Below are 20488 nucleotides of genomic sequence, written 5' to 3' on the forward strand. Positions count from 1 at the left end.
TGGCAAGTACCAGCATGGGAGACTGGCTGGGAATCCCAAGTTCTGTTGACCTTTTTGAACCTGAAAATTGTGTTAGTTTCTCTATGAGATAGTTAAAGAAGGTTCAAATTGAACAGCTGCTGTCAACGGCCATTCTAAGCTGAATGTGCCTGCTCTCGTCAGATCGCAGCAGCAATGCAGCTTAAGGCTTGGCAAGTACCAGCATGGGAGACTGGCTGGGAATTCCAAGTTCTGTTGACCTTTTTGAACCTGAAAATGTGTTAGTTTGTCTATGAGATAGTAAAAGAAGGTTCAAATTGAACAGCTGCTGTCAACGGCCATTCTAAGCTGAATGTGCCTGCTCTCGTCAGATCGCAGCAGCAATGCAGCTTAAGGCTTGGCAAGTACCAGCATGGGAGACTGGCTGGGAATCCCAAGTTCCGTTGACCTTTTTGAACCTGAAAATTGTGTTAGTTTCTCTATGAGATAGTAAAAGAAGGTTCAAATTGAACAGCTGCTGTCAACGGCCATTCTAAGCTGAATGAGCCTGCTCTCGTCAGATCACAGCAGCAATGCAGCTTAAGGCTTTGCAAGTACCAGCATGGGAGACTGGCTGGGAATCCCAAGTTCTGTTGACCTTTTTGAACCTGAAAATTGTGTTAGTTTCTCTATGAGATAGTTAAAGAAGGTTCAAATTGAACAGCTGCTGTCAACGGCCATTCTAAGCTGAATGTGCCTGCTCTCGTCAGATCGCAGCAGCAATGCAGCTTAAGGCTTGGCAAGTACCAGCATGGGAGACTGGCTGGGAATTCCAAGTTCCGTTGACCTTTTTGAACCTGAAAATGTGTTAGTTTCTCTATGAGATAGTAAAAGAAGGTTCAAATTGAACAGCTGCTGTCAACGGCCATTCTAAGCTAAATGTGCCTGCTCTCGTCAGATCGCAGCAGCAATGCAGCTTAAGGCTTGGCAAGTACCAGCATGGGAGACTGGCTGGGAATTCCAAGTTCCGTTGACCTTTTTGAACCTGAAAATGTGTTAGTTTCTCTATGAGATAGTAAAAGAAGGTTCAAATTGAACAGCTGCTGTCAACGGCCATTCTAAGCTGAATGTGCCTGCTCTCGTCAGATCGCAGCAGCAATGCAGCTTAAGGCTTGGCAAATACCAGCATGGGAGACTGGCTGGGAATCCCAAGTTCCGTTGACCTTTTTGAACCTGAAAATTGTGTTAGTTTCTCTATGAGATAGTAAAAGAAGGTTCAAGTTGAACAGCTGCTGTCAACGGCCATTCTAAGCTAAATGTGCCTGCTCTCGTCAGATCGCAGCAGCAATGCAGCTTAAGGCTTGGCAAGTACCAGCATGGGAGACTGGGTAGGAATCCCAAGATCCGTTGACCTTTTTGAACCTGAAGATTGAGTTATTTTCTCTATGAGATAGTAAAAGAAGGTTCAAATTGAACAGCTGCTGTCAACGGCCATTCTAAGCTGAATGTGCCTGCTCTCGTCAGATCACAGCAGCAATGCAGCTTAAGGCTTGGCAAGTACCAGCATGGGAGACTGGCTGGGAATCCCAAGTTCTGTTGACCTTTTTGAAACTGAAAATTGTGTTAGTTTCTCTATGAGATAGTAAAAGAAGGTTCAAATTGAACAGCTGCTGTCAACGGCAATTCTAAGCTGAATGTGCCTGCTCTCGTCAGATCACAGCAGCAATGCAGCATAAGGCTTGGCAAGTACCAGCATGGGAGACTGGCTGGGAATCCCAAGTTCTGTTGACCTTTTTGAACCTGAAAATTGTGTTAGTTTCTCTATGAGATAGTTAAAGAAGGTTCAAATTGAACAGCTGCTGTCAACGGCCATTCTAAGCTGAATGTGCCTGCTCTCGTCAGATCGCAGCAGCAATGCAGCTTAAGGCTTGGCAAGTACCAGCATGGGAGACTGGCTGGGAATTCCAAGTTCTGTTGACCTTTTTGAACCTGAAAATGTGTTAGTTTGTCTATGAGATAGTAAAAGAAGGTTCAAATTGAACAGCTGCTGTCAACGGCCATTCTAAGCTGAATGTGCCTGCTCTCGTCAGATCGCAGCAGCAATGCAGCTTAAGGCTTGGCAAGTACCAGCATGGGAGACTGGCTGGGAATCCCAAGTTCCGTTGACCTTTTTGAACCTGAAAATTGTGTTAGTTTCTCTATGAGATAGTAAAAGAAGGTTCAAATTGAACAGCTGCTGTCAACGGCCATTCTAAGCTGAATGAGCCTGCTCTCGTCAGATCACAGCAGCAATGCAGCTTAAGGCTTTGCAAGTACCAGCATGGGAGACTGGCTGGGAATCCCAAGTTCTGTTGACCTTTTTGAACCTGAAAATTGTGTTAGTTTCTCTATGAGATAGTTAAAGAAGGTTCAAATTGAACAGCTGCTGTCAACGGCCATTCTAAGCTGAATGTGCCTGCTCTCGTCAGATCGCAGCAGCAATGCAGCTTAAGGCTTGGCAAGTACCAGCATGGGAGACTGGCTGGGAATTCCAAGTTCCGTTGACCTTTTTGAACCTGAAAATGTGTTAGTTTCTCTATGAGATAGTAAAAGAAGGTTCAAATTGAACAGCTGCTGTCAACGGCCATTCTAAGCTAAATGTGCCTGCTCTCGTCAGATCGCAGCAGCAATGCAGCTTAAGGCTTGGCAAGTACCAGCATGGGAGACTGGCTGGGAATTCCAAGTTCCGTTGACCTTTTTGAACCTGAAAATGTGTTAGTTTCTCTATGAGATAGTAAAAGAAGGTTCAAATTGAACAGCTGCTGTCAACGGCCATTCTAAGCTGAATGTGCCTGCTCTCGTCAGATCGCAGCAGCAATGCAGCTTAAGGCTTGGCAAATACCAGCATGGGAGACTGGCTGGGAATCCCAAGTTCCGTTGACCTTTTTGAACCTGAAAATTGTGTTAGTTTCTCTATGAGATAGTAAAAGAAGGTTCAAGTTGAACAGCTGCTGTCAACGGCCATTCTAAGCTAAATGTGCCTGCTCTCGTCAGATCGCAGCAGCAATGCAGCTTAAGGCTTGGCAAGTACCAGCATGGGAGACTGGGTAGGAATCCCAAGATCCGTTGACCTTTTTGAACCTGAAGATTGAGTTATTTTCTCTATGAGATAGTAAAAGAAGGTTCAAATTGAACAGCTGCTGTCAACGGCCATTCTAAGCTGAATGTGCCTGCTCTCGTCAGATCACAGCAGCAATGCAGCTTAAGGCTTGGCAAGTACCAGCATGGGAGACTGGCTGGGAATCCCAAGTTCTGTTGACCTTTTTGAAACTGAAAATTGTGTTAGTTTCTCTATGAGATAGTTAAAGAAGGTTCAAATTGAACAGCTGCTGTCAACGGCCATTCTAAGCTGAATGTGCCTGCTCTCGTCAGATCACAGCAGCAATGCAGCTTAAGGCTTGGCAAGTACCAGCATGGGAGACTGGCTGGGAATTCCAAGTTCCGTTGACCTTTTTGAACCTGAAAATGTGTTAATTTGTCTATGAGATAGCAAAAGAAGGTTCAAATTGAACAGCTGCTGTCAACGGCCATTCTAAGCTGAATGTGCCTACTCTCGTCAGATCGCAGCAGCAATGCAGCTTAAGGCTTGGCAAGTACCAGCATGGGAGACTGGCTGGGAATCCCAAGTTCCGTTGACCTTTTTGAACCTGAAAATTGTGTTAGTTTCTCTATGAGATAGTAAAAGAAGGTTCAAATTGAACAGCTGCTGTCAACGGCCATTCTAAGCTGAATGAGCCTGCTCTCGTCAGATCACAGCAGCAATGCAGCTTAAGGCTTGGCAAGTACCAGCATGGGAGACTGGCTGGGAATCCCAAGTTCTGGTGACCTTTTTGAACCTGAAAATTGTGTTAGTTTCTCTATGAGATAGTAAAAGAAGGTTCAAATTGAACAGTGTTGTCAACGGCCATTCTAAGCTGAATGTGCCTGCTCTCGTCAGATCGCAGCAGCAATGCAGCTTAAGGCTTGGCAAGTACCAGCATGGGAGACTGGCTGGGAATCCCAAGTTCTGTTGACCTTTTTGAACCTGAAAATTGTTTTAGTTTCTCTATGAGATAGTTAAAGAAGGTTCAAATTGAACAGCTGCTGTCAACGGCCATTCTAAGCTGAATGTGCCTGCTCTCGTCAGATCGCAGCAGCAATGCAGCTTAAGGCTTGGCAAGTACCAGCATGGGAGACTGGCTGGGAATTCCAAGTTCCGTAGACCTTTTTGAACCTGAAAATGTGTTAGTTTGTCTATGAGATAGTAAAAGAAGGTTCAAATTGAACAGCTGTTGTCAACGGCCATTCTAAGCTGAATGTGCCTGCTCTCGTCAGATCGCAGCAGCAATGCAGCTTAAGGCTTGGCAAGTACCAGCATGGGAGACTGGCTGGGAATCCCAAGTTCTGTTGACCTTTTTGAACCTGAAAATTGTGTTAGTTTCTCTATGAGATAGTAAAAGAAGGTTCAAATTGAACAGCTGCTGTCAACGGCCATTCTAAGCTGAATGAGCCTGCTCTCGTCAGATCGCAGCAGCAATGCAGCTTAAGGCTTGGCAAGTACCAGCATGGGAGACTGGGTAGGAATCCCAAGATCCGTTGACCTTTTTGAACCTGAAAATTGAGTTATTTTCTCTATGAGATAGTAAAAGAAGGTTCAAATTGAACAGCTGCTGTCAACGGCAATTCTAAGCTGAATGTGCCTGCTCTCGTCAGATCACAGCAGCAATGCAGCATAAGGCTTGGCAAGTACCAGCATGGGAGACTGGCTGGGAATCCCAAGTTCTGTTGACCTTTTTGAACCTGAAAATTGTGTTAGTTTCTCTATGAGATAGTTAAAGAAGGTTCAAATTGAACAGCTGCTGTCAACGGCCATTCTAAGCTGAATGTGCCTGCTCTCGTCAGATCGCAGCAGCAATGCAGCTTAAGGCTTGGCAAGTACCAGCATGGGAGACTGGCTGGGAATTCCAAGTTCCGTTGACCTTTTTGAACCTGAAAATGTGTTAGTTTGTCTATGAGATAGTAAAAGAAGGTTCAAATTGAACAGCTGCTGTCAACGGCCATTCTAAGCTGAATGTGCCTGCTCTCGTCAGATCGCAGCAGCAATGCAGCTTAAGGCTTGGCAAGTACCAGCATGGGAGACTGGCTGGGAATCCCAAGTTCCGTTGACCTTTTTGAACCTGAAAATTGTGTTAGTTTCTCTATGAGATAGTAAAAGAAGGTTCAAATTGAACAGCTGCTGTCAACGGCCATTCTAAGCTGAATGAGCCTGCTCTCGTCAGATCACAGCAGCAATGCAGCTTAAGGCTTTGCAAGTACCAGCATGGGAGACTGGCTGGGAATCCCAAGTTCTGTTGACCTTTTTGAACCTGAAAATTGTGTTAGTTTCTCTATGAGATAGTTAAAGAAGGTTCAAATTGAACAGCTGCTGTCAACGGCCATTCTAAGCTGAATGTGCCTGCTCTCGTCAGATCGCAGCAGCAATGCAGCTTAAGGCTTGGCAAGTACCAGCATGGGAGACTGGCTGGGAATTCCAAGTTCCGTTGACCTTTTTGAACCTGAAAATGTGTTAGTTTCTCTATGAGATAGTAAAAGAAGGTTCAAATTGAACAGCTGCTGTCAACGGCCATTCTAAGCTAAATGTGCCTGCTCTCGTCAGATCGCAGCAGCAATGCAGCTTAAGGCTTGGCAAGTACCAGCATGGGAGACTGGCTGGGAATTCCAAGTTCCGTTGACCTTTTTGAACCTGAAAATGTGTTAGTTTCTCTATGAGATAGTAAAAGAAGGTTCAAATTGAACAGCTGCTGTCAACGGCCATTCTAAGCTGAATGTGCCTGCTCTCGTCAGATCGCAGCAGCAATGCAGCTTAAGGCTTGGCAAATACCAGCATGGGAGACTGGCTGGGAATCCCAAGTTCCGTTGACCTTTTTGAACCTGAAAATTGTGTTAGTTTCTCTATGAGATAGTAAAAGAAGGTTCAAGTTGAACAGCTGCTGTCAACGGCCATTCTAAGCTAAATGTGCCTGCTCTCGTCAGATCGCAGCAGCAATGCAGCTTAAGGCTTGGCAAGTACCAGCATGGGAGACTGGGTAGGAATCCCAAGATCCGTTGACCTTTTTGAACCTGAAGATTGAGTTATTTTCTCTATGAGATAGTAAAAGAAGGTTCAAATTGAACAGCTGCTGTCAACGGCCATTCTAAGCTGAATGTGCCTGCTCTCGTCAGATCACAGCAGCAATGCAGCTTAAGGCTTGGCAAGTACCAGCATGGGAGACTGGCTGGGAATCCCAAGTTCTGTTGACCTTTTTGAAACTGAAAATTGTGTTAGTTTCTCTATGAGATAGTTAAAGAAGGTTCAAATTGAACAGCTGCTGTCAACGGCCATTCTAAGCTGAATGTGCCTGCTCTCGTCAGATCACAGCAGCAATGCAGCTTAAGGCTTGGCAAGTACCAGCATGGGAGACTGGCTGGGAATTCCAAGTTCCGTTGACCTTTTTGAACCTGAAAATGTGTTAATTTGTCTATGAGATAGCAAAAGAAGGTTCAAATTGAACAGCTGCTGTCAACGGCCATTCTAAGCTGAATGTGCCTACTCTCGTCAGATCGCAGCAGCAATGCAGCTTAAGGCTTGGCAAGTACCAGCATGGGAGACTGGCTGGGAATCCCAAGTTCCGTTGACCTTTTTGAACCTGAAAATTGTGTTAGTTTCTCTATGAGATAGTAAAAGAAGGTTCAAATTGAACAGCTGCTGTCAACGGCCATTCTAAGCTGAATGAGCCTGCTCTCGTCAGATCACAGCAGCAATGCAGCTTAAGGCTTGGCAAGTACCAGCATGGGAGACTGGCTGGGAATCCCAAGTTCTGTTGACCTTTTTGAACCTGAAAATTGTGTTAGTTTCTCTATGAGATAGTTAAAGAAGGTTCAAATTGAACAGCTGCTGTCAACGGCCATTCTACGCTGAATGTGCCTGCTCTCGTCAGATCGCAGCAGCAATGCAGCTTAAGGCTTGGCAAGTACCAGCATGGGAGACTGGCTGGGAATTCCAAGTTCCGTTGACCTTTTTGAACCTGAAAATTGTGTTAGTTTCTCTATGAGATAGTTAAAGAAGGTTCAAATTGAACAGCTGCTGTCAACGGCCATTCTAAGCTGAATGTGCCTGCTCTCGTCAGATCACAGCAGCAATGCAGCTTAAGGCTTGGCAAGTACCAGCATGGGAGACTGGCTGGGAATTCCAAGTTCCGTTGACCTTTTTGAACCTGAAAATGTGTTAATTTGTCTATGAGATAGCAAAAGAAGGTTCAAATTGAACAGCTGCTGTCAACGGCCATTCTAAGCTGAATGTGCCTACTCTCGTCAGATCGCAGCAGCAATGCAGCTTAAGGCTTGGCAAGTACCAGCATGGGAGACTGGCTGGGAATCCCAAGTTCCGTTGACCTTTTTGAACCTGAAAATTGTGTTAGTTTCTCTATGAGATAGTAAAAGAAGGTTCAAATTGAACAGCTGCTGTCAACGGCCATTCTAAGCTGAATGAGCCTGCTCTCGTCAGATCACAGCAGCAATGCAGCTTAAGGCTTGGCAAGTACCAGCATGGGAGACTGGCTGGGAATCCCAAGTTCTGTTGACCTTTTTGAACCTGAAAATTGTGTTAGTTTCTCTATGAGATAGTTAAAGAAGGTTCAAATTGAACAGCTGCTGTCAACGGCCATTCTAAGCTGAATGTGCCTGCTCTCGTCAGATCGCAGCAGCAATGCAGCTTAAGGCTTGGCAAGTACCAGCATGGGAGACTGGCTGGGAATTCCAAGTTCCGTTGACCTTTTTGAACCTGAAAATGTGTTAGTTTGTCTATGAGATAGTAAAAGAAGGTTCAAATTGAACAGCTGCTGTCAACGGCCATTCTAAGCTGAATGTGCCTGCTCTCGTCAGATCGCAGCAGCAATGCAGCTTAAGGCTTGGCAAGTACCAGCATGGGAGACTGGCTGGGAATCCCAAGTTCCGTTGACCTTTTTGAACCTGAAAATTGTGTTAGTTTCTCTATGAGATAGTAAAAGAAGGTTCAAATTGAACAGCTGCTGTCAACGGCCATTCTAAGCTGAATGAGCCTGCTCTCGTCAGATCACAGCAGCAATGCAGCTTAAGGCTTGGCAAGTACCAGCATGGGAGACTGGCTGGGAATCCCAAGTTCTGTTGACCTTTTTGAACCTGAAAATTGTGTTAGTTTCTCTATGAGATAGTTAAAGAAGGTTCAAATTGAACAGCTGCTGTCAATGGCCATTCTAAGCTGAATGTGCCTGCTCTCGTCAGATCGCAGCAGCAATGCAGCTTAAGGCTTGGCAAGTACCAGCATGGGAGACTGGCTGGGAATCCCAAGTTCCGTTGACCTTTTTGAACCTGAAAATTGTGTTAGTTTCTCTATGAGATAGTAAAAGAAGGTTCAAATTGAAAAACTGCTGTCAACGGCCATTCTAAGCGGAATGTGCGTGCTCTTGTCAGATCGCAGCAGCGATGCAGCTTAAGGCTTGGCAAATACCAGCATGGGAGACTGGCTGGGAATCCCAAGTTCTGGTGCCCTTTTTGAACCTGAAAATTGTGTTAGTTTCTCTATGAGATAGTAGAAGAAGGTTCAAATTGAACAACTGCTGTCAACGGCCATTCTAAGCTGAATGTGTGTGCTCTTTTCAGATCGCAGCAGCGATGCAGCTTATGGCTTGGCAAGTACCAGCATGGGAGACTGGCTGGGAATCCCAAGTTCTGTTGACCTTTTTGAACCTGAAAATTGTGTTAGTTTCTCTATGAGATAGTTAAAGAAGGTTCAAATTGAACAGCTGCTGTCAATGGCCATTCTAAGCTGAATGTGCCTGCTCTCGTCAGATCGCAGCAGCAATGCAGCTTAAGGCTTGGCAAGTACCAGCATGGGAGACTGGCTGGGAATCCCAAGTTCCGTTGACCTTTTTGAACCTGAAAATTGTGTTAGTTTCTCTATGAGATAGTAAAAGAAGGTTCAAATTGAAAAACTGCTGTCAACGGCCATTCTAAGCGGAATGTGCGTGCTCTTGTCAGATCGCAGCAGCGATGCAGCTTAAGGCTTGGCAAATACCAGCATGGGAGACTGGCTGGGAATCCCAAGTTCTGGTGCCCTTTTTGAACCTGAAAATTGTGTTAGTTTCTCTATGAGATAGTAGAAGAAGGTTCAAATTGAACAACTGCTGTCAACGGCCATTCTAAGCTGAATGTGTGTGCTCTTTTCAGATCGCAGCAGCGATGCAGCTTATGGCTTGGCAAGTACCAGCATGGGAGACTGGCTGGGAATCCCAAGTTCTGTTGACCTTTTTGAACCTGAAAATTGTGTTAGTTTCTCTATGAGATAGTAAAAGAAGGTTCAAATTGAACAGTGTTGTCAACGGCAATTCTAAGCTGAATGTGCCTGCTCTCGTCAGATCGCAGCAGCAATGCAGCTTAAGGCTTGGCAAGTACCAGCATGGGAGACTGGCTGGGAATCCCAAGTTCTGTTGACCTTTTTTAACCTGAAAATTGTGTTAGTTTCTATATGAGATAGTAAAAGAAGGTTCAAATTGAACAGCTGCTGTCAACGGCCATTCTAAGCTGAATTTGCCTGCTCTCGTCAGATCGCAGCAGCAATGCAACTTAAGGCTTGGCAAGTACCAGCATGGGAGACTGGCTGGGAATTCCAAGTTCCATTGACCTTTTTGAACCTGAAAATGTGTTAGTTTCTCTATGAGATAGTAAAAGAAGGTTCAAATTGAACAGCTGCTGTCAACGGCCATTCTAAGCTGAATGTGCCTGCTCTCGTCAGATCGCAGCAGCAATGCAGCTTAAGGCTTGGCAAGTACCAGCATGGGAGACTGGCTGGGAATCCCAAGTTCCGTTGACCTTTTTGAACCTGAAAATTGTGTTAGTTTCTCTATGAGATAGTAAAAGAAGGTTCAAATTGAACAGCTGCTGTCAACGGCCATTCTAAGCTGAATGTGCCTGCTCTCGTCAGATCGCAGCAGCAATGCAGCTTAAGGCTTGGCAAGTACCAGCCTGGGAGACTGGGTAGGAATCCCAAGATCCGTTGACCTTTTTGAACCTGAAAATTGAGTTATTTTCTCTATGAGATAGTAAAAGAAGGTTCAAATTGAACAGCTGCTGTTAACGGCCATTCTAAGCTGAATGTGCCTGCTCTCGTCAGATCACAGCAGCAATGCAGCTTAAGGCTTGGCAAGTACCAGCATGGGAGACTGGCTGGGAATCCCAAGTTCTGTTGACCTTTTTGAACCTGAAAATTGTTTTAGTTTCTCTATGAGATAGTTAAAGAAGGTTCAAATTGAACAGCTGCTGTCAATGGCCATTCTAAGCTGAATGTGCCTGCTCTCGTCAGATCGCAGCAGCAATGCAGCTTAAGGCTTGGCAAGTACCAGCATGGGAGACTGGCTGGGAATTCCAAGTTCCGTAGACCTTTTTGAACCTGAAAATGTGTTAGTTTGTCTATGAGATAGTAAAAGAAGGTTCAAATTGAACAGCTGTTGTCAACGGCCATTCTAAGCTGAATGTGCCTGCTCTCGTCAGATCGCAGCAGCAATGCAGCTTAAGGCTTGGCAAGTACCAGCATGGGAGACTGGCTGGGAATCCCAAGTTCCGTTGACCTTTTTGAACCTGAAAATTGTGTTAGTTTCTCTATGAGATAGTAAAAGAAGGTTCAAATTGAACAGCTGCTGTCAACGGCCATTCTAAGCTGAATGAGCCTGCTCTCGTCAGATCACAGCAGCAATGCAGCTTAAGGCTTGGCAAGTACCAGCATGGGAGACTGGGTAGGAATCCCAAGATCCGTTGACCTTTTTGAACCTGAAAATTGAGTTATTTTCTCTATGAGATAGTAAAAGAAGGTTCAAATTGAACAGCTGCTGTCAACAGCCATTCTAAGCTGAATGTGCCTGCTCTCGTCAGATCACAGCAGCAATGCAGCTTAAGGCTTGGCAAGTACCAGCATGGGAGACTGGCTGGGAATCCCAAGTTCTGTTGACCTTTTTGAACCTGAAAATTGTGTTAGTTTCTCTATGAGATAGTTAAAGAAGGTTCAAATTGAACAGCTGCTGTCAACGGCCATTCTAAGCTGAATGTGCCTGCTCTCGTCAGATCGCAGCAGCAATGCAGCTTAAGGCTTGGCAAGTACCAGCATGGGAGACTGGCTGGGAATTCCAAGTTCCGTTGACCTTTTTGAACCTGAAAATGTGTTATTTTCTCTATGAGATAGTAAAAGAAGGTTCAAATTGAACAGCTGCTGTCAACGGCCATTCTAAGCTGAATGTGCCTACTCTCGTCAGATCGCAGCAGCAATGCAGCTTAAGGCTTGGCAAGTACCAGCATGGGAGACTGGCTGGGAATCCCAAGTTCCGTTGACCTTTTTGAACCTGAAAATTGTGTTAGTTTCTCTATGAGATAGTAAAAGAAGGTTCAAATTGAACAGCTGCTGTCAACGGCCATTCTAAGCTGAATGAGCCTGCTCTCGTCAGATCACAGCAGCAATGCAGCTTAAGGCTTGGCAAGTACCAGCATGGGAGACTGGCTGGGAATCCCAAGTTCTGTTGACCTTTTTGAACCTGAAAATTGTGTTAGTTTCTCTATGAGATAGTTAAAGAAGGTTCAAATTGAACAGCTGCTGTCAATGGCCATTCTAAGCTGAATGTGCCTGCTCTCGTCAGATCGCAGCAGCAATGCAGCTTAAGGCTTGGCAAGTACCAGCATGGGAGACTGGCTGGGAATCCCAAGTTCCGTTGACCTTTTTGAACCTGAAAATTGTGTTAGTTTCTCTATGAGATAGTAAAAGAAGGTTCAAATTGAAAAACTGCTGTCAACGGCCATTCTAAGCGGAATGTGCGTGCTCTTGTCAGATCGCAGCAGCGATGCAGCTTAAGGCTTGGCAAGTACCAGCATGGGAGACTGGCTGGGAATTCCAAGTTCCGTTGACCTTTTTGAACCTGAAAATGTGTTAGTTTCTCTATGAGATAGTAAAAGAAGGTTCAAATTGAACAGCTGCTGTCAACGGCCATTCTAAGCTGAATGTGCCTGCTCTCGTCAGATCGCAGCAGCAATGCAGCTTAAGGCTTGGCAAGTACCAGCATGGGAGACTGGCTGGGAATCCCAAGTTCTGTTGACCTTTTTGAACCTGAAAATTGTTTTAGTTTCTCTTTGAGATAGTTAAAGAAGGTTCAAATTGAACAGCTGCTGTCAACGGCCATTCTAAGCTGAATGTGCCTGCTCTCGTCAGATCGCAGCAGCAATGCAGCTTAAGGCTTGGCAAGTACCAGCATGGGAGACTGGCTGGGAATTCCAAGTTCCGTAGACCTTTTTGAACCTGAAAATGTGTTAGTTTGTCTATGAGATAGTAAAAGAAGGTTCAAATTGAACAGCTGTTGTCAACGGCCATTCTAAGCTGAATGTGCCTGCTCTCGTCAGATCGCAGCAGCAATGCAGCTTAAGGCTTGGCAAGTACCAGCATGGGAGACTGGCTGGGAATCCCAAGTTCTGTTGACCTTTTTGAACCTGAAAATTGTGTTAGTTTCTCTATGAGATAGTAAAAGAAGGTTCAAATTGAACAGCTGCTGTCAACGGCCATTCTAAGCTGAATGAGCCTGCTCTCGTCAGATCGCAGCAGCAATGCAGCTTAAGGCTTGGCAAGTACCAGCATGGGAGACTGGGTAGGAATCCCAAGATCCGTTGACCTTTTTGAACCTGAAAATTGAGTTATTTTCTCTATGAGATAGTAAAAGAAGGTTCAAATTGAACAGCTGCTGTCAACGGCAATTCTAAGCTGAATGTGCCTGCTCTCGTCAGATCACAGCAGCAATGCAGCATAAGGCTTGGCAAGTACCAGCATGGGAGACTGGCTGGGGATCCCAAGTTCTGTTGACCTTTTTGAACCTGAAAATTGTGTTAGTTTCTCTATGAGATAGTTAAAGAAGGTTCAAATTGAACAGCTGCTGTCAACGGCCATTCTAAGCTGAATGTGCCTGCTCTCGTCAGATCGCAGCAGCAATGCAGCTTAAGGCTTGGCAAGTACCAGCATGGGAGACTGGCTGGGAATTCCAAGTTCCGTTGACATTTTTGAACCTGAAAATGTGTTAGTTTGTCTATGAGATAGTAAAAGAAGGTTCAAATTGAACAGCTGCTGTCAACGGCCATTCTAAGCTGAATGTGCCTGCTCTCGTCAGATCGCAGCAGCAATGCAGCTTAAGGCTTGGCAAGTACCAGCATGGGAGACTGGCTGGGAATCCCAAGTTCCGTTGACCTTTTTGAACCTGAAAATTGTGTTAGTTTCTCTATGAGATAGTAAAAGAAGGTTCAAATTGAACAGCTGCTGTCAACGGCCATTCTAAGCTGAATGAGCCTGCTCTCGTCAGATCACAGCAGCAATGCAGCTTAAGGCTTTGCAAGTACCAGCATGGGAGACTGGCTGGGAATCCCAAGTTCTGTTGACCTTTTTGAACCTGAAAATTGTGTTAGTTTCTCTATGAGATAGTTAAAGAAGGTTCAAATTGAACAGCTGCTGTCAACGGCCATTCTAAGCTGAATGTGCCTGCTCTCGTCAGATCACAGCAGCAATGCAGCTTAAGGCTTGGCAAGTACCAGCATGGGAGACTGGCTGGGAATCCCAAGTTCTGTTGACCTTTTTGAACCTGAAAATTGTGTTAGTTTCTCTATGAGATAGTTAAAGAAGGTTCAAATTGAACAGCTGCTGTCAACGGCCATTCTAAGCTGAATGTGCCTGCTCTCGTCAGATCACAGCAGCAATGCAGCTTAAGGCTTGGCAAGTACCAGCATGGGAGACTGGCTGGGAATTCCAAGTTCCGTTGACCTTTTTGAACCTGAAAATGTGTTAATTTGTCTATGAGATAGTAAAAGAAGGTTCAAATTGAACAGCTGCTGTCAACGGCCATTCTAAGCTGAATGTGCCTACTCTCGTCAGATCGCAGCAGCAATGCAGCTTAAGGCTTGGCAAGTACCAGCATGGGAGACTGGCTGGGAATCCCAAGTTCCGTTGACCTTTTTGAACCTGAAAATTGTGTTAGTTTCTCTATGAGATAGTAAAAGAAGGTTCAAATTGAACAGCTGCTTTCAACGGCCATTCTAAGCTGAATGAGCCTGCTCTCGTCAGATCACAGCAGCAATGCAGCTTAAGGCTTGGCAAGTACCAGCATGGGAGACTGGCTGGGAATCCCAAGTTCTGTTGACCTTTTTGAACCTGAAAATTGTGTTAGTTTCTCTATGAGATAGTTAAAGAAGGTTCAAATTGATCAGCTGCTGTCAACGGCCATTCTAAGCTGAATGTGCCTGCTCTCGTCAGATCGCAGCAGCAATGCAGCTTAAGGCTTGGCAAGTACCAGCATGGGAGACTGGCTGGGAATTCCAAGTTCCGTTGACCTTTTTGAACCTGAAAATGTGTTAGTTTCTCTATGAGATAGTAAAAGAAGGTTCAAATTGAACAGCTGCTGTCAACGGCCATTCTAAGCTGAATGTGCCTGCTCTCGTCAGATCGCAGCAGCAATGCAGCTTAAGGCTTGGCAAGTACCAGCATGGGAGACTGGCTGGGAATCCCAAGTTCCGTTGACCTTTTTGAACCTGAAAATTGTGTTAGTTTCTCTATGAGATAGTAAAAGAAGGTTCAAATTGAACAGCTGCTGTCAACGGCCATTCTAAGCTGAATGTGCCTGCTCTCGTCAGATCGCAGCAGCAATGCAGCTTAAGGCTTGGCAAGTACCAGCATGGGAGACTGGGTAGGAATCCCAAGATCCGTTGACCTTTTTGAACCTGAAAATTGAGTTATTTTCTCTATGAGATAGTAAAAGAAGGTTCAAATTGAACAGCTGCTGTCAACGGCCATTCTAAGCTGAATGTGCCTGCTCTCGTCAGATCACAGCAGCAATGCAGCTTGAGGCTTGGCAAGTACCAGCATGGGAGACTGGCTGGGAATCCCAAGTTCTGTTGACCTTTTTGAACCTGAAAATTGTGTTAGTTTCTCTATGAGATAGTTAAAGAAGGTTCAAATTGAACAGCTGCTGTCAACGGCCATTCTAAGCTGAATGTGCCTGCTCTCGTCAGATCGCAGCAGCAATGCAGCTTAAGGCTTGGCAAGTACCAGCATGGGAGACTGGCTGGGAATTCCAAGTTCCGTTGACCTTTTTGAACCTGAAAATGTGTTAGTTTGTCTATGAGATAGTAAAAGAAGGTTCAAATTGAACAGCTGCTGTCAACGGCCATTCTAAGCTGAATGTGCCTACTCTCGTCAGATCGCAGCAGCAATGCAGCTTAAGGCTTGGCAAGTACCAGCATGGGAGACTGGCTGGGAATCCCAAGTTCCGTTGACCTTTTTGAACCTGAAAATTGTGTTAGTTTCTCTATGAGATAGTAAAAGAAGGTTCAAATTGAACAGCTGCTGTCAACGGCCATTCTAAGCTGAATGAGCCTGCTCTCGTCAGATCACAGCAGCAATGCAGCTTAAGGCTTGGCAAGTACCAGCATGGGAGACTGGCTGGGAATCCCAAGTTCTGTTGACCTTTTTGAACCTGAAAATTGTGTTAGTTTCTCTATGAGATAGTTAAAGAAGGTTCAAATTGAACAGCTGCTGTCAATGGCCATTCTAAGCTGAATGTGCCTGCTCTCGTCAGATCGCAGCAGCAATGCAGCTTAAGGCTTGGCAAGTACCAGCATGGGAGACTGGCTGGGAATCCCAAGTTCCGTTGACCTTTTTGAACCTGAAAATTGTGTTAGTTTCTCTATGAGATAGTAAAAGAAGGTTCAAATAGAAAAACTGCTGTCAACGGCCATTCTAAGCGGAATGTGCGTGCTCTTGTCAGATCGCAGCAGCGATGCAGCTTAAGGCTTGGCAAATACCAGCATGGGAGACTGGCTGGGAATCCCAAGTTCTGGTGCCCTTTTTGAACCTGAAAATTGTGTTAGTTTCTCTATGAGATAGTAGAAGAAGGTTCAAATTGAACAACTGCTGTCAACGGCCATTCTAAGCTGAATGTGTGTGCTCTTTTCAGATCGCAGCAGCGATGCAGCTTATGGCTTGGCAAGTACCAGCATGGGAGACTGGCTGGGAATCCCAAGTTCTGTTGACCTTTTTGAACCTGAAAATTGTGTTAGTTTCTCTATGAGATAGTAAAAGAAGGTTCAAATTGAACAGTGTTGTCAACGGCAATTCTAAGCTGAATGTGCCTGCTCTCGTCAGATCGCAGCAGCAATGCAGCTTAAGACTTGGCAAGTACCAGCATGGGAGACTGGCTGGGAATCCCAAGTTCTGTTGACCTTTTTTAACCTGAAAATTGTGTTAGTTTCTATATGAGATAGTAAAAGAAGGTTCAAATTGAACAGCTGCTGTCAACGGCCATTCTAAGCTGAATTTGCCTGCTCTCGTCAGATCGCAGCAGCAATGCAACTTAAGGCTTGGCAAGTACCAGCATGGGAGACTGGCTGGGAATTCCAACTTCCATTGACCTTTTTGAACCTGAAAATGTGTTAGTTTCTCTATGAGATAGTAAAAGAAGGTTCAAATTGAACAGCTGCTGTCAACGGCCATTCTAAGCTGAATGTGCCTGCTCTCGTCAGATCGCAGCAGCAATGCAGCTTAAGGCTTGGCAAGTACCAGCATGGGAGACTGGCTGGGAATCCCAAGTTCCGTTGACCTTTTTGAACCTGAAAATTGTGTTAGTTTCTCTATGAGATAGTAAAAGAAGGTTCAAATTGAACAGCTGCTGTCAACGGCCATTCTAAGCTGAATGTGCCTGCTCTCGTCAGATCGCAGCAGCAATGCAGCTTAAGGCTTGGCAAGTACCAGCCTGGGAGACTGGGTAGGAATCCCAAGATCCGTTGACCTTTTTGAACCTGAAAATTGAGTTATTTTCTCTATGAGATAGTAAAAGAAGGTTCAAATTGAACAGCTGCTGTTAACGGCCATTCTAAGCTGAATGTGCCTGCTCTCGTCAGATCACAGCAGCAATGCAGCTTAAGGCTTGGCAAGTACCAGCATGGGAGACTGGCTGGGAATCCCAAGTTCTGTTGACCTTTTTGAACCTGAAAATTGTTTTAGTTTCTCTATGAGATAGTTAAAGAAGGTTCAAATTGAACAGCTGCTGTCAACGGCCATTCTAAGCTGAATGTGCCTGCTCTCGTCAGATCGCAGCAGCAATGCAGCTTAAGGCTTGGCAAGTACCAGCATGGGAGACTGGCTGGGAATTCCAAGTTCCGTAGACCTTTTTGAACCTGAAAATGTGTTAGTTTGTCTATGAGATAGTAAAAGAAGGTTCAAATTGAACAGCTGTTGTCAACGGCCATTCTAAGCTGAATGTGCCTGCTCTCGTCAGATCGCAGCAGCAATGCAGCTTAAGGCTTGGCAAGTACCAGCATGGGAGACTGGCTGGGAATCCCAAGTTCCGTTGACCTTTTTGAACCTGAAAATTGTGTTAGTTTCTCTATGAGATAGTAAAAGAAGGTTCAAATTGAACAGCTGCTGTCAACGGCCATTCTAAGCTGAATGAGCCTGCTCTCGTCAGATCACAGCAGCAATGCAGCTTAAGGCTTGGCAAGTACCAGCATGGGAGACTGGCTGGGAATCCCAAGTTCCGTTGACCTTTTTGAACCTGAAAATTGTGTTAGTTTCTCTATGAGATAGTAAAAGAAGGTTCAAATTGAAAAACTGCTGTCAACGGCCATTCTAAGCGGAATGTGCGTGCTCTTGTCAGATCGCAGCAGCGATGCAGCTTAAGGCTTGGCAAATACCAGCATGGGAGACTGGCTGGGAATCCCAAGTTCTGGTGCCCTTTTTGAACCTGAAAATTGTGTTAGTTTCTCTATGAGATAGTAGAAGAAGGTTCAAATTGAACAACTGCTGTCAACGGCCATTCTAAGCTGAATGTGTGTGCTCTTTTCAGATCGCAGCAGCGATGCAGCTTATGGCTTGGCAAGTACCAGCATGGGAGACTGGCTGGGAATCCCAAGTTCTGTTGACCTTTTTGAACCTGAAAATTGTGTTAGTTTCTCTATGAGATAGTAAAAGAAGGTTCAAATTGAACAGTGTTGTCAACGGCAATTCTAAGCTGAATGTGCCTGCTCTCGTCAGATCGCAGCAGCAATGCAGCTTAAGACTTGGCAAGTACCAGCATGGGAGACTGGCTGGGAATCCCAAGTTCTGTTGACCTTTTTTAACCTGAAAATTGTGTTAGTTTCTATATGAGATAGTAAAAGAAGGTTCAAATTGAACAGCTGCTGTCAACGGCCATTCTAAGCTGAATTTGCCTGCTCTCGTCAGATCGCAGCAGCAATGCAACTTAAGGCTTGGCAAGTACCAGCATGGGAGACTGGCTGGGAATTCCAACTTCCATTGACCTTTTTGAACCTGAAAATGTGTTAGTTTCTCTATGAGATAGTAAAAGAAGGTTCAAATTGAACAGCTGCTGTCAACGGCCATTCTAAGCTGAATGTGCCTGCTCTCGTCAGATCGCAGCAGCAATGCAGCTTAAGGCTTGGCAAGTACCAGCATGGGAGACTGGCTGGGAATCCCAAGTTCCGTTGACCTTTTTGAACCTGAAAATTGTGTTAGTTTCTCTATGAGATAGTAAAAGAAGGTTCAAATTGAACAGCTGCTGTCAACGGCCATTCTAAGCTGAATGTGCCTGCTCTCGTCAGATCGCAGCAGCAATGCAGCTTAAGGCTTGGCAAGTACCAGCCTGAGAGACTGGGTAGGAATCCCAAGATCCGTTGACCTTTTTGAACCTGAAAATTGAGTTATTTTCTCTATGAGATAGTAAAAGAAGGTTCAAATTGAACAGCTGCTGTTAACGGCCATTCTAAGCTGAATGTGCCTGCTCTCGTCAGATCACAGCAGCAATGCAGCTTAAGGCTTGGCAAGTACCAGCATGGGAGACTGGCTGGGAATCCCAAGTTCTGTTGACCTTTTTGAACCTGAAAATTGTTTTAGTTTCTCTATGAGATAGTTAAAGAAGGTTCAAATTGAACAGCTGCTGTCAACGGCCATTCTAAGCTGAATGTGCCTGCTCTCGTCAGATCGCAGCAGCAATGCAGCTTAAGGCTTGGCAAGTACCAGCATGGGAGACTGGCTGGGAATTCCAAGTTCCGTAGACCTTTTTGAACCTGAAAATGTGTTAGTTTGTCTATGAGATAGTAAAAGAAGGTTCAAATTGAACAGCTGTTGTCAACGGCCATTCTAAGCTGAATGTGCCTGCTCTCGTCAGATCGCAGCAGCAATGCAGCTTAAGGCTTGGCAAGTACCAGCATGGGAGACTGGCTGGGAATCCCAAGTTCCGTTGACCTTTTTGAACCTGAAAATTGTGTTAGTTTCTCTATGAGATAGTAAAAGAAGGTTCAAATTGAACAGCTGCTGTCAACGGCCATTCTAAGCTGAATGAGCCTGCTCTCGTCAGATCACAGCAGCAATGCAGCTTAAGGCTTGGCAAGTACCAGCATGGGAGACTGGGTAGGAATCCCAAGATCCGTTGACCTTTTTGAACCTGAAAATTGAGTTATTTTCTCTATGAGATAGTAAAAGAAGGTTCAAATTGAACAGCTTCTGTCAACGGCCATTCTAAGCTGAATGTGCCTGCTCTCGTCAGATCACAGCAGCAATGCAGCTTAAGGCTTGGCAAGTACCAGCATGGGAGACTGGCTGGGAATCCCAAGTTCTGTTGACCTTTTTGAACCTGAAAATTGTGTTAGTTTCTCTATGAGATAGTTAAAGAAGGTTCAAATTGAACAGCTGCTGTCAACGGCCATTCTAAGCTGAATGTGCCTGCTCTCGTCAGATCGCAGCAGCAATGCAGCTTAAGGCTTGGCAAGTACCAGCATGGGAGACTGGCTGGGAATTCCAAGTTCCGTTGACCTTTTTGAACCTGAAAATGTGTTAGTTTGTCTATGAGATAGTAAAAGAAGGTTCAAATTGAACAGCTGCTGTCAACGGCCATTCTAAGCTGAATGTGCCTACTCTCGTCAGATCGCAGCAGCAATGCAGCTTAAGGCTTGGCAAGTACCAGCATGGGAGACTGGCTGGGAATCCCAAGTTCCGTTGACCTTTTTGAACCTGAAAATTGTGTTAGTTTCTCTATGAGATAGTAAAAGAAGGTTCAAATTGAACAGCTGCTGTCAACGGCCATTCTAAGCTGAATGAGCCTGCTCTCGTCAGATCACAGCAGCAATGCAGCTTAAGGCTTGGCAAGTACCAGCATGGGAGACTGGCTGGGAATCCCAAGTTCTGTTGACCTTTTTGAACCTGAAAATTGTGTTAGTTTCTCTATGAGATAGTTAAAGAAGGTTCAAATTGAACAGCTGCTGTCAATGGCCATTCTAAGCTGAATGTGCCTGCTCTCGTCAGATCGCAGCAGCAATGCAGCTTAAGGCTTGGCAAGTACCAGCATGGGAGACTGGCTGGGAATCCCAAGTTCCGTTGACCTTTTTGAACCTGAAAATTGTGTTAGTTTCTCTATGAGATAGTAAAAGAAGGTTCAAA

The 20488-nt window shown here is 45.1% G+C and overlaps 82 pseudogenes; all 82 read left to right on the plus strand.

Moving 5' to 3' along the window:
• Window positions 1-121: 121 nt before the first annotated feature.
• Window positions 122-240, plus strand: LOC140078364 (5S ribosomal RNA; annotated as a pseudogene).
• A 69-nt stretch (window positions 241-309) lies between these two features.
• LOC140088073 (5S ribosomal RNA) lies at window positions 310-428 on the plus strand (annotated as a pseudogene).
• Window positions 429-687: 259 nt separating this feature from the next.
• On the plus strand, window positions 688-806 carry LOC140081026 (5S ribosomal RNA; annotated as a pseudogene).
• Window positions 807-875: 69 nt separating this feature from the next.
• On the plus strand, window positions 876-994 carry LOC140086184 (5S ribosomal RNA; annotated as a pseudogene).
• A 69-nt stretch (window positions 995-1063) lies between these two features.
• Window positions 1064-1182, plus strand: LOC140088561 (5S ribosomal RNA; annotated as a pseudogene).
• A 259-nt stretch (window positions 1183-1441) lies between these two features.
• Window positions 1442-1560, plus strand: LOC140090443 (5S ribosomal RNA; annotated as a pseudogene).
• A 259-nt stretch (window positions 1561-1819) lies between these two features.
• Window positions 1820-1938, plus strand: LOC140078366 (5S ribosomal RNA; annotated as a pseudogene).
• Window positions 1939-2007: 69 nt separating this feature from the next.
• Window positions 2008-2126, plus strand: LOC140088085 (5S ribosomal RNA; annotated as a pseudogene).
• Window positions 2127-2385: 259 nt separating this feature from the next.
• On the plus strand, window positions 2386-2504 carry LOC140081037 (5S ribosomal RNA; annotated as a pseudogene).
• A 69-nt stretch (window positions 2505-2573) lies between these two features.
• Window positions 2574-2692, plus strand: LOC140086185 (5S ribosomal RNA; annotated as a pseudogene).
• Window positions 2693-2761: 69 nt separating this feature from the next.
• Window positions 2762-2880, plus strand: LOC140088562 (5S ribosomal RNA; annotated as a pseudogene).
• Window positions 2881-3139: 259 nt separating this feature from the next.
• Window positions 3140-3258, plus strand: LOC140090444 (5S ribosomal RNA; annotated as a pseudogene).
• A 70-nt stretch (window positions 3259-3328) lies between these two features.
• On the plus strand, window positions 3329-3447 carry LOC140086457 (5S ribosomal RNA; annotated as a pseudogene).
• A 69-nt stretch (window positions 3448-3516) lies between these two features.
• LOC140092062 (5S ribosomal RNA) lies at window positions 3517-3635 on the plus strand (annotated as a pseudogene).
• Window positions 3636-3893: 258 nt separating this feature from the next.
• Window positions 3894-4012, plus strand: LOC140078811 (5S ribosomal RNA; annotated as a pseudogene).
• Window positions 4013-4082: 70 nt separating this feature from the next.
• On the plus strand, window positions 4083-4201 carry LOC140082001 (5S ribosomal RNA; annotated as a pseudogene).
• A 69-nt stretch (window positions 4202-4270) lies between these two features.
• Window positions 4271-4389, plus strand: LOC140078812 (5S ribosomal RNA; annotated as a pseudogene).
• A 70-nt stretch (window positions 4390-4459) lies between these two features.
• Window positions 4460-4578, plus strand: LOC140097714 (5S ribosomal RNA; annotated as a pseudogene).
• Window positions 4579-4837: 259 nt separating this feature from the next.
• Window positions 4838-4956, plus strand: LOC140081048 (5S ribosomal RNA; annotated as a pseudogene).
• Window positions 4957-5025: 69 nt separating this feature from the next.
• LOC140088097 (5S ribosomal RNA) lies at window positions 5026-5144 on the plus strand (annotated as a pseudogene).
• A 259-nt stretch (window positions 5145-5403) lies between these two features.
• Window positions 5404-5522, plus strand: LOC140081059 (5S ribosomal RNA; annotated as a pseudogene).
• Window positions 5523-5591: 69 nt separating this feature from the next.
• LOC140086187 (5S ribosomal RNA) lies at window positions 5592-5710 on the plus strand (annotated as a pseudogene).
• Window positions 5711-5779: 69 nt separating this feature from the next.
• Window positions 5780-5898, plus strand: LOC140088563 (5S ribosomal RNA; annotated as a pseudogene).
• A 259-nt stretch (window positions 5899-6157) lies between these two features.
• On the plus strand, window positions 6158-6276 carry LOC140090445 (5S ribosomal RNA; annotated as a pseudogene).
• A 70-nt stretch (window positions 6277-6346) lies between these two features.
• LOC140086458 (5S ribosomal RNA) lies at window positions 6347-6465 on the plus strand (annotated as a pseudogene).
• A 69-nt stretch (window positions 6466-6534) lies between these two features.
• LOC140092064 (5S ribosomal RNA) lies at window positions 6535-6653 on the plus strand (annotated as a pseudogene).
• A 70-nt stretch (window positions 6654-6723) lies between these two features.
• LOC140095165 (5S ribosomal RNA) lies at window positions 6724-6842 on the plus strand (annotated as a pseudogene).
• A 70-nt stretch (window positions 6843-6912) lies between these two features.
• LOC140089261 (5S ribosomal RNA) lies at window positions 6913-7031 on the plus strand (annotated as a pseudogene).
• A 70-nt stretch (window positions 7032-7101) lies between these two features.
• LOC140086459 (5S ribosomal RNA) lies at window positions 7102-7220 on the plus strand (annotated as a pseudogene).
• Window positions 7221-7289: 69 nt separating this feature from the next.
• Window positions 7290-7408, plus strand: LOC140092065 (5S ribosomal RNA; annotated as a pseudogene).
• Window positions 7409-7478: 70 nt separating this feature from the next.
• LOC140095166 (5S ribosomal RNA) lies at window positions 7479-7597 on the plus strand (annotated as a pseudogene).
• Window positions 7598-7667: 70 nt separating this feature from the next.
• On the plus strand, window positions 7668-7786 carry LOC140081072 (5S ribosomal RNA; annotated as a pseudogene).
• Window positions 7787-7855: 69 nt separating this feature from the next.
• On the plus strand, window positions 7856-7974 carry LOC140088110 (5S ribosomal RNA; annotated as a pseudogene).
• A 70-nt stretch (window positions 7975-8044) lies between these two features.
• On the plus strand, window positions 8045-8163 carry LOC140095167 (5S ribosomal RNA; annotated as a pseudogene).
• Window positions 8164-8233: 70 nt separating this feature from the next.
• On the plus strand, window positions 8234-8352 carry LOC140082498 (5S ribosomal RNA; annotated as a pseudogene).
• Window positions 8353-8800: 448 nt separating this feature from the next.
• LOC140082499 (5S ribosomal RNA) lies at window positions 8801-8919 on the plus strand (annotated as a pseudogene).
• A 447-nt stretch (window positions 8920-9366) lies between these two features.
• Window positions 9367-9485, plus strand: LOC140085466 (5S ribosomal RNA; annotated as a pseudogene).
• Window positions 9486-9743: 258 nt separating this feature from the next.
• On the plus strand, window positions 9744-9862 carry LOC140088122 (5S ribosomal RNA; annotated as a pseudogene).
• A 70-nt stretch (window positions 9863-9932) lies between these two features.
• Window positions 9933-10051, plus strand: LOC140097370 (5S ribosomal RNA; annotated as a pseudogene).
• Window positions 10052-10121: 70 nt separating this feature from the next.
• LOC140094336 (5S ribosomal RNA) lies at window positions 10122-10240 on the plus strand (annotated as a pseudogene).
• Window positions 10241-10310: 70 nt separating this feature from the next.
• LOC140084983 (5S ribosomal RNA) lies at window positions 10311-10429 on the plus strand (annotated as a pseudogene).
• A 69-nt stretch (window positions 10430-10498) lies between these two features.
• LOC140088134 (5S ribosomal RNA) lies at window positions 10499-10617 on the plus strand (annotated as a pseudogene).
• Window positions 10618-10876: 259 nt separating this feature from the next.
• On the plus strand, window positions 10877-10995 carry LOC140091383 (5S ribosomal RNA; annotated as a pseudogene).
• Window positions 10996-11065: 70 nt separating this feature from the next.
• On the plus strand, window positions 11066-11184 carry LOC140081083 (5S ribosomal RNA; annotated as a pseudogene).
• A 69-nt stretch (window positions 11185-11253) lies between these two features.
• LOC140092066 (5S ribosomal RNA) lies at window positions 11254-11372 on the plus strand (annotated as a pseudogene).
• Window positions 11373-11442: 70 nt separating this feature from the next.
• Window positions 11443-11561, plus strand: LOC140095168 (5S ribosomal RNA; annotated as a pseudogene).
• A 70-nt stretch (window positions 11562-11631) lies between these two features.
• On the plus strand, window positions 11632-11750 carry LOC140082500 (5S ribosomal RNA; annotated as a pseudogene).
• Window positions 11751-12008: 258 nt separating this feature from the next.
• On the plus strand, window positions 12009-12127 carry LOC140078813 (5S ribosomal RNA; annotated as a pseudogene).
• Window positions 12128-12197: 70 nt separating this feature from the next.
• Window positions 12198-12316, plus strand: LOC140082002 (5S ribosomal RNA; annotated as a pseudogene).
• Window positions 12317-12385: 69 nt separating this feature from the next.
• LOC140078814 (5S ribosomal RNA) lies at window positions 12386-12504 on the plus strand (annotated as a pseudogene).
• A 70-nt stretch (window positions 12505-12574) lies between these two features.
• LOC140097716 (5S ribosomal RNA) lies at window positions 12575-12693 on the plus strand (annotated as a pseudogene).
• A 259-nt stretch (window positions 12694-12952) lies between these two features.
• On the plus strand, window positions 12953-13071 carry LOC140081598 (5S ribosomal RNA; annotated as a pseudogene).
• Window positions 13072-13140: 69 nt separating this feature from the next.
• On the plus strand, window positions 13141-13259 carry LOC140088147 (5S ribosomal RNA; annotated as a pseudogene).
• Window positions 13260-13518: 259 nt separating this feature from the next.
• LOC140090447 (5S ribosomal RNA) lies at window positions 13519-13637 on the plus strand (annotated as a pseudogene).
• Window positions 13638-13707: 70 nt separating this feature from the next.
• On the plus strand, window positions 13708-13826 carry LOC140086460 (5S ribosomal RNA; annotated as a pseudogene).
• A 69-nt stretch (window positions 13827-13895) lies between these two features.
• LOC140092067 (5S ribosomal RNA) lies at window positions 13896-14014 on the plus strand (annotated as a pseudogene).
• Window positions 14015-14084: 70 nt separating this feature from the next.
• On the plus strand, window positions 14085-14203 carry LOC140098730 (5S ribosomal RNA; annotated as a pseudogene).
• Window positions 14204-14273: 70 nt separating this feature from the next.
• Window positions 14274-14392, plus strand: LOC140081094 (5S ribosomal RNA; annotated as a pseudogene).
• A 69-nt stretch (window positions 14393-14461) lies between these two features.
• Window positions 14462-14580, plus strand: LOC140088159 (5S ribosomal RNA; annotated as a pseudogene).
• A 70-nt stretch (window positions 14581-14650) lies between these two features.
• Window positions 14651-14769, plus strand: LOC140094239 (5S ribosomal RNA; annotated as a pseudogene).
• Window positions 14770-14839: 70 nt separating this feature from the next.
• On the plus strand, window positions 14840-14958 carry LOC140094016 (5S ribosomal RNA; annotated as a pseudogene).
• Window positions 14959-15028: 70 nt separating this feature from the next.
• LOC140081106 (5S ribosomal RNA) lies at window positions 15029-15147 on the plus strand (annotated as a pseudogene).
• Window positions 15148-15216: 69 nt separating this feature from the next.
• Window positions 15217-15335, plus strand: LOC140092068 (5S ribosomal RNA; annotated as a pseudogene).
• Window positions 15336-15405: 70 nt separating this feature from the next.
• LOC140095169 (5S ribosomal RNA) lies at window positions 15406-15524 on the plus strand (annotated as a pseudogene).
• Window positions 15525-15594: 70 nt separating this feature from the next.
• Window positions 15595-15713, plus strand: LOC140082502 (5S ribosomal RNA; annotated as a pseudogene).
• Window positions 15714-16160: 447 nt separating this feature from the next.
• LOC140092084 (5S ribosomal RNA) lies at window positions 16161-16279 on the plus strand (annotated as a pseudogene).
• Window positions 16280-16537: 258 nt separating this feature from the next.
• Window positions 16538-16656, plus strand: LOC140088172 (5S ribosomal RNA; annotated as a pseudogene).
• A 70-nt stretch (window positions 16657-16726) lies between these two features.
• LOC140097372 (5S ribosomal RNA) lies at window positions 16727-16845 on the plus strand (annotated as a pseudogene).
• A 70-nt stretch (window positions 16846-16915) lies between these two features.
• LOC140094337 (5S ribosomal RNA) lies at window positions 16916-17034 on the plus strand (annotated as a pseudogene).
• A 70-nt stretch (window positions 17035-17104) lies between these two features.
• On the plus strand, window positions 17105-17223 carry LOC140082004 (5S ribosomal RNA; annotated as a pseudogene).
• Window positions 17224-17292: 69 nt separating this feature from the next.
• LOC140088184 (5S ribosomal RNA) lies at window positions 17293-17411 on the plus strand (annotated as a pseudogene).
• Window positions 17412-17481: 70 nt separating this feature from the next.
• Window positions 17482-17600, plus strand: LOC140093905 (5S ribosomal RNA; annotated as a pseudogene).
• Window positions 17601-18047: 447 nt separating this feature from the next.
• On the plus strand, window positions 18048-18166 carry LOC140092086 (5S ribosomal RNA; annotated as a pseudogene).
• Window positions 18167-18424: 258 nt separating this feature from the next.
• Window positions 18425-18543, plus strand: LOC140088196 (5S ribosomal RNA; annotated as a pseudogene).
• A 259-nt stretch (window positions 18544-18802) lies between these two features.
• On the plus strand, window positions 18803-18921 carry LOC140094338 (5S ribosomal RNA; annotated as a pseudogene).
• Window positions 18922-18991: 70 nt separating this feature from the next.
• LOC140082005 (5S ribosomal RNA) lies at window positions 18992-19110 on the plus strand (annotated as a pseudogene).
• Window positions 19111-19179: 69 nt separating this feature from the next.
• On the plus strand, window positions 19180-19298 carry LOC140088209 (5S ribosomal RNA; annotated as a pseudogene).
• Window positions 19299-19557: 259 nt separating this feature from the next.
• On the plus strand, window positions 19558-19676 carry LOC140090449 (5S ribosomal RNA; annotated as a pseudogene).
• A 70-nt stretch (window positions 19677-19746) lies between these two features.
• On the plus strand, window positions 19747-19865 carry LOC140081118 (5S ribosomal RNA; annotated as a pseudogene).
• A 69-nt stretch (window positions 19866-19934) lies between these two features.
• On the plus strand, window positions 19935-20053 carry LOC140092070 (5S ribosomal RNA; annotated as a pseudogene).
• Window positions 20054-20123: 70 nt separating this feature from the next.
• LOC140095173 (5S ribosomal RNA) lies at window positions 20124-20242 on the plus strand (annotated as a pseudogene).
• Window positions 20243-20312: 70 nt separating this feature from the next.
• Window positions 20313-20431, plus strand: LOC140082503 (5S ribosomal RNA; annotated as a pseudogene).
• Window positions 20432-20488: the final 57 nt, after the last annotated feature.

The sequence above is a fragment of the Engystomops pustulosus genome, chromosome 9, assembly GCF_040894005.1.
Source record: "Engystomops pustulosus chromosome 9, aEngPut4.maternal, whole genome shotgun sequence".
NCBI classification, from domain to species: Eukaryota; Metazoa; Chordata; class Amphibia; order Anura; family Leptodactylidae; genus Engystomops; species Engystomops pustulosus.